A 7,037-nucleotide genomic window follows, 5' to 3' on the forward strand; every position below is an offset into this window, starting at 1 on the left:
GAGACTGGAGTACGCAGAGTGCGTGCAGTGTGGCACCTCAGATGTTACCTGAATTCAAAAATGGGTAACATCAGTTGATACTACATTATTTCTCTGAACTTGAAAATGGATAACATCAGTCGATAATACATAAAATTAATGGGAGCGCATACCTAACCGCAATGAAACAACCTTAAATTTAACGATACAGTGCTAATTCGAACTTTGAGTTCGATTTTGAGGGGTTTGTTTCACTCCTTATGCCTACACAAAAATTAGTTAATATTAACAAATGTCATATTATAGCTATAAGTTCCTAAGAAAAGTGTTTACTTTTAGGGGTCAGAGGTAGAAGTTAAGAGATCGAACCACTTTTAATTTATGCTGCATGCCGTTCTGAGAAAATCGTTACTCGAAAAAAAAAAGTGTTCAAAGTTTAGGGAAAACATTTAGTTATATTATTACTTCGATTTGCATGAACTGAGTGTTACACATATATTCTTAATGTCGCTGAAAACGAATCTGAAGTCAGATTTTCAATATTCAAAACAGCTAATCCAATACGGAGGGCAACCGATTATGTTTTGACCAATTTTTACCAAAAATGTATTTTCGTTATTTACGTTTAGTCTGCAATTCAAGGAGTATTTATCAACCTTTCCTCTAGCTCTGATTGTTCCTAGACAGCAACTTCCTGTTCTTCTTGGCAGGAAAAGCCGATCTGTCTAAGCTGGATATGCAGCACTCGGCAGCCTGCACTTGATATTCGTCCGTATTTTCGGTGCGTATGTTTGCATGCATTCTGCAGTATGAATCCTTTTGAGCACGTGCGACACGGGACGAGTTATCATCTACATCTATATGGATACCCTGCAAAACACATTTAAGTGCCTGGCAAAGGGTTCATCGAATCACCTACACAACTGATAATTAATTGAAACCCTCAGCTGCCGACAGGTGTTGTTGATATACTTCGATGGGGACAGCTGAAAAGTGTGCCGCTACTGGGACTCGAACCCAGGATCTCCTGCTTACAAGGCAGACGCTCAATCCATCTGAGCTATCGAGGGCACAAATGAACAGCACGACTGCAGGAATTTATCCCTCGCACGCTTCCCGTGAGACTCACACCCCGAACCGCCCACAATCCGATTACGTAATGTACTTAATAGGTATTTGTCCATCCACTCATTACTGGCTCACACTAAGGTGACGATTCCCGTAAGATTTCCGGTAGCCTGTGCGCATTCGCACAGACGAAGGTCAATGGCTGGGAAACGTTTAACCATAGATATGAAGATAGTAACTGTTCTAGAAAGAACAGGCGCCACTGACGACCGTGCAGCTCTTCTAGAATACATGATAGACCGGCCGATGTGGCCGAGCGGTTGTAGGCACTTCAGTCGGGAGCCACGCGACCGCTACGGTCGCAGGTTCAAATCCTGCCTCGAGCATGGATGTGTGTGATGTCCTTAATTTAGTTACGTTTAAGTCGTTCTAAGTTCTAGGAAACTGATGACCTCAGATGTTAAGTCCCAAAGTGCTCAGAGCCATTTGAACCATCAGTCCGTATGTTTGCACACTACTTACAGTAACTTATGCTAAGGACAACACACACACAACCATGCCCGAGGGAGGACTCGAACCTCCAACGGGGGGAGCCGCGCGAACCGTGACAAGGCGTTGGACACATGGCGGGTACCCCGCGCGGCTCATGGCAGCCGTGACACTGCTTCAAACAATGGACTGTAGAAACTTTTGTAAAGCACGGATTAAAAAAAAAAAAACCTTTCCGTTCCAGAGTCTAGACAAGTACACCTTTAAAAAATGCAACTACAAAGAAATTGAATTTTCGAACGGGGCAGGGCTTAAAACTTTGAAGAGTTAAATTTTAATGGCCGTTCTCTTGTATGCAAATAGTTTCACAGTAGAAATTTCTCTAGTTTTATTTATTTATTTATTTTTTGCTGTAGGTAAAGAAGGATAGGATTCTGAGAAGGGGGAAGGGGGGGGGGGGGGAGGAATCTCGCCTCTCCCACCTTGGAATTCTCAGTACAGAATTTTTATTCATTACGAGATTCTCAGCCACTTGCAGAAGTGATTTCGCGTGATTCTGCAAAACTTTTCCTTTAGCCAATCGTAGCAACTATAGGATTCCGTTCCTGCTGCATGACATGTCTCGGAACTTAAACTGACCAACTTATTTGCATAAAGAGCTAGCTTATCATCCGCTTCTTTACTTACTTAGACCGTTCATGGTCTGCAAAGCATTTTTTCTTTAATCGTTTTTTTTATGTCTTTTATAAACTGCAACACTTTCTAAACTTTTCTAAACTTAACGCCGTTGAAGCATGGTCTTTTGCTGAATGACCAAAAAGCAATGCTGACAGCTGGGGTCCAAGGTTTTTGTTAATCAAGCCGTTTGTATTCTTGTTTGTATAACGCATATTTCTTTATATCTAATTGAGAAGTGAAATACCGGTTTTCGTAGATGCAGATTTAAAATATTTTAATATAACGCAATAAATATTTCATTAAAATTTTCATCCCCTTATGCTCGAAGTTAAAAACCAGTGAAACACGTAGTTTTTAAAAATTGTAACAGATTAGCCGAATACGAATTGTCAGATATGCTTTCATAATGCTTTCATAATGAACCATTTTCAGAAACGTGGAGCCGGATCTGGGGGTGAATTTCCTTCTCTCCGAGACACCCGGCTTCTTCTTCGACTTAGCCGGCAAACAGGCCGAGGAAGCCGGGTGGGGACCGAATATGCAGCAGTTTGTGGATGGCGACGTCGTCACTAGCTGTTGCCTTCGTGCGGGCCTCTTGTGTAGAGGGGGAGCCAACCGTGGCCAAGTGAAGGTCTGTATTCCACAGGAACGAGTTAGCATGGCACTCAGATATTTCCACGAGTCGGCGGACGGGGGTCATTTGGGGTTCTTCAAGACCTTGAACCGAGTTCAGGAATACATGTTTTGGCCCAACCTATATCGCGATGGCAGGCGATTTGTTGGCAACTGTGTCCAGTGTAAGCGTGGTAAGCCCGATGTTGGGCTGCACAGAGAACTACTACAGTCGCTTAGGGAGCAGTGTCCTCTGGACCGCGACTCAAAGATCGAAACAACGATCGACGGAAACTGGCGCCAGAAACGCACCAGCTCACTCTATTTCATCCCCTTAGGGGTTGAACTTCCAAAAACACCGAAACACGTATTTTCTTATTTGTAGCCTTGAAGTCAAATACCAATTTTCGTAGATGTAGCCTTAAAAATACTTTCATTGTTCTTCCATAATTATTTATCTCAAAATAAAATGTTCATCCACTATTTCACCTCATAGAGGTTAAATTCCCAAAGATACTGGAACACATATTTCTTTATTTCTGACCTAGAAACCAGATACAAATGTTCGTATGCCTAGCTTCAAAATTACCTTAATAGCTACATGATTCAGAAATCCTTTCATGTCCTGCGTCTCCCCCTTAGAGGTGGAATTTTGAAATATGCAGTATAAGCGGTATAAGATCAACACTCTTTCCAAATCTCAAGGTTTATTTTCCTTGGCGGTCTAGACTGTGTGAGTTTCATAGTAATAGTCCTCCACACACACACACACACACACACACACACACACACACCACTACCAATGCCACCACCACCTCCTGGGGAAATTTCTGCAGACGCCCTTGTTCCACTGCAGTCATATTTTGCCGACGACCTACATTTAGCAGCGTGGGAGGGATAGTGTCGTGCAACAGACAGTATACTCAGTAGACAACGAACTGTTCGTTGTGAAATCAGCGACATATTAACCGAGACTGACACAGAAGGTGCTGAAGGTGAAGCACACTAGACTCGTGTCTACCACGGCTTCAAATAGTATCGATTTACTATGAACGGAAGTTCCGAAAAGTGAGCAAGTAATTTTACAGTAAATTCAGTACCGATGGTGAGGATATACAACGAAAAACATTTCTATAAAATTTCAGAAATAATGAAATATTCCACTCAAGTCGCTTGACAGAAAACGCAATGGATATGCTTGCACTTAAGACGGAAGGCCCTACGTGCTTACGCAGGCTTACGACAGATCGCAAAATTCGGCAGTAGGCGTAAGCCAACCTCTTGTGCTGCCATCTGTTATTGATGCCAGGCATCAAGGTCTCAGTAGTACGACCATCCACTGGAGAGTAGTTTGCTTTGTAAGCAATCCGTCTTCAGGCCACGAGTGACCTACTGGGACAGCACCATCCGACCGCCGTGTCATCATCCGTGGAGGATGCGAACAGGAGGGGCGGGGGTCAGCACACTGCTCTCCCGGTCGTTATGTTGGTATTTTTTGACCGGAGCCGCTACTATTGGGTCGAGTAGCTCCTCGATTGGCATCATGAGGCTGAGTGCACCCCGAGAAATGGCAAGAGCGCATGGCGGCCTGGATGATCACCCATCCAAGTGCCTTCAACGCCCGACAACGCACTTAACTTCGGTGATCCCACGTGAACCGATGCAACCTCCGCGGCAAGGCCGTTGCCGCAGATATTTTACAGTAGTTGCTTACGTTTCATAATTATCTAGTTTACGGGGAAAATGTAAAAAAGGCTATTGTCACCGAAGCTACAACTAATCTGAATTTCTGGTTAGTTATCAAGTGGTCTTGTGTGCGAGCCTGAATTTTTCATCCTTTGCGGTGGGAATGATTCAAACCCGTCATAATCTTCTTATGAAGTGTTCTATTTATTTTGCACACAATGATCGTTTGTAGTTGTCTTGAGTTACTAGGTTGATAAATTTTTGTTTGGCGCACGTATCATAACTGAGATTTGCGCTTAATGGCTGAAGGTGAATTAGCGTAATGAGTAGTAGCGAATGTTACAGTAACATGTTTGTAAATTATTTCAGGTAAATTACGTTAGTCGTGTAATATTATCCGTATACCAGTACAGTATATGGGCCAATTACGTTAGTCATGGAATACTATCCGTATAAGACTATGTCACCTTGGTGTCCCGGAATTTGCTTCAATTTTGGAATCCACGAAAGAACTGGAAATTTTCCTTTACACAGCTTTCCATATAATTTCTATTACAGTGATTCAGTCTTGCCTGTCACTCGACTTTTCTGACTGTGAAATAAATTCTATCGCTCAGGTGCTTATTACCTCTTCGTGTTTCCATTTGCCGATATTGCGCATAAACACATATCTCAAAGTTGCTATGGACATTGATGGAGCGACACACTTTTCTACGGCGACACTGCAGTTTATAGATAGAAAAACCGATCAGTTAAAACGACATGGGTATTTTAGTTCTGAATAACCGATGTCTTTCAGTATTTGTTTGCTCTCGGTTATAACAAGTATCTTTTCATTTTTTTCCTGATAACCACGTAAAAACAGATATATCAATTAGCCACAGATGTCGTAGTAAAATTTTTAGTTTTCAAATAAACCTTTTTAAAAAAAGACGAGTAATTTTTATTCGTAAGATTTCCATAGCACTGAAATACGGCGTTATTACAGAAAAAAATGGGAAAAGTTATGTATGCCACTTTAATAACACTGCTGATAGAAACGAGCAACAAATGGATTGGTCCAACATTGCCCAGACAATACTGTGCCTGTTATACAAGCAGAGCGCGAGACTGGACACAGTTTCTCGCTGTTGTCGAACGTCAGTTGTAACATAGAATGGCACCATCTGGAAGTCTGGAAGTATTTTACGATATCCGGTACGAGTGAAGAACAAAGTTAGATTTGGTCGACTTGCGACATCATACAAGGAAAAAAGTTAAAATTTAACAAATCATTCATAGTTCTGGATAAAAGTAGAAAGTGCCTGATCTGCTGCTGTGTCTACGTAGTATGCCGTTATCTGCTTTTAGCCCTTAAAAACAGAGAAATTAAAACGAAAAAGAGAGTTCTCCTGCCGCAGTTTTCACTCTTTATCGCTGGACTATACGTAATGCCTGCATAGTGCTGTGATAACCGATTACAATATAATTTTTGAGCAGAGCTTCTAAAAACTATAATCAGTAGGATAATATTGCCAGTTTTCTGTAGTATAGAAGCACTTGCCAGCAGCGAAGATCGGACAAAGTTTTATTTGACTATTTAATTTAAAGAAATTAGAATTATATTAATACCGTCAGTTGCTCGCGGGCGTTGATAAATGTCAACGTGGACAAGTGAAAATGTGTGCCGCGACCGGGACTCGAACCCGGGATCTCTTGCTAAAATGACAGACGCTCTATCCATCTGAGGCACAGAGGACACAGTGTATGGTTCGACTGCAGGGACTATCTCGCGCACGCCTCCTGCGAGACTCACATTCTCACCTTGAATGTCCATACACTACAGTCGTAGAGTCCCACTCCAACACACTCATTCCTCGTGGAAGACATGTCCATATCAATATAAGTATATGGTTCTGGCAATACCAGCCATGACCTTCTTCTGTGAAGATGCACACGTATTCCCCGAACTGGACTTGGTAAGAATGTGTTCCACGAGTAATGAGTGTGTCGGTGTGGGACACTACGAATGTAGTGTGTGGACATGCAAGGTGAGAATGTGAGTCTCGCGGGAGGCGTGCGCGAGATAGTACCTGCAGTCACACTATCGTCTGTGCCCTCGGTGGCTCAGATGGGCAGAGCACCTGCCATGTAAGCAGGAGATCCCGGGTTCGAGTCCCAGACGTGCACACATTGTCACCTGTCGCCGTTGATATATATCGACACACGTGAGCAGCTGACGGTATTAATATAATTCTAATTTCGTTCTGAACGGCTGCAGGTCATCATAAGGGTATTTAATTTGACATTTTGATTCCATTTATCAAGAAACTGAGAAAGTAAAAATTGTTTAATCTTTGTTTGATTTCTACGTTTACTAGAGAAAATAATGTAAATAAAAGATTGAAAATCGGTTATTACAAGAACTGGTATTGTGACGGGCTTTAACAATTAGCTTAAAGAAGGGTTGGGAAACTGATAAGAGCCGAAAACCAGTTATTTCAGCGATAACCAACATTCCCACTGGTGTTCTGAGTGGTAAGATT

The 7,037-nt window shown here is 42.3% G+C and overlaps 1 non-coding gene across 1 annotated transcript; it reads right to left on the minus strand.

Moving 5' to 3' along the window:
* Positions 1–975: 975 nt before the first annotated feature.
* Positions 976–1,050, minus strand: Trnat-ugu (transfer RNA threonine (anticodon UGU)). The gene has a single exon. It is a non-coding gene; the product is annotated as a tRNA-Thr (tRNA).
* Between the last annotated feature and the right edge of the window lie 5,987 nt (positions 1,051–7,037).

This window comes from Schistocerca gregaria, unplaced genomic scaffold (genome assembly GCF_023897955.1).
Source record: "Schistocerca gregaria isolate iqSchGreg1 unplaced genomic scaffold, iqSchGreg1.2 ptg000378l, whole genome shotgun sequence".
Taxonomy (NCBI): domain Eukaryota; kingdom Metazoa; phylum Arthropoda; class Insecta; order Orthoptera; family Acrididae; genus Schistocerca; species Schistocerca gregaria.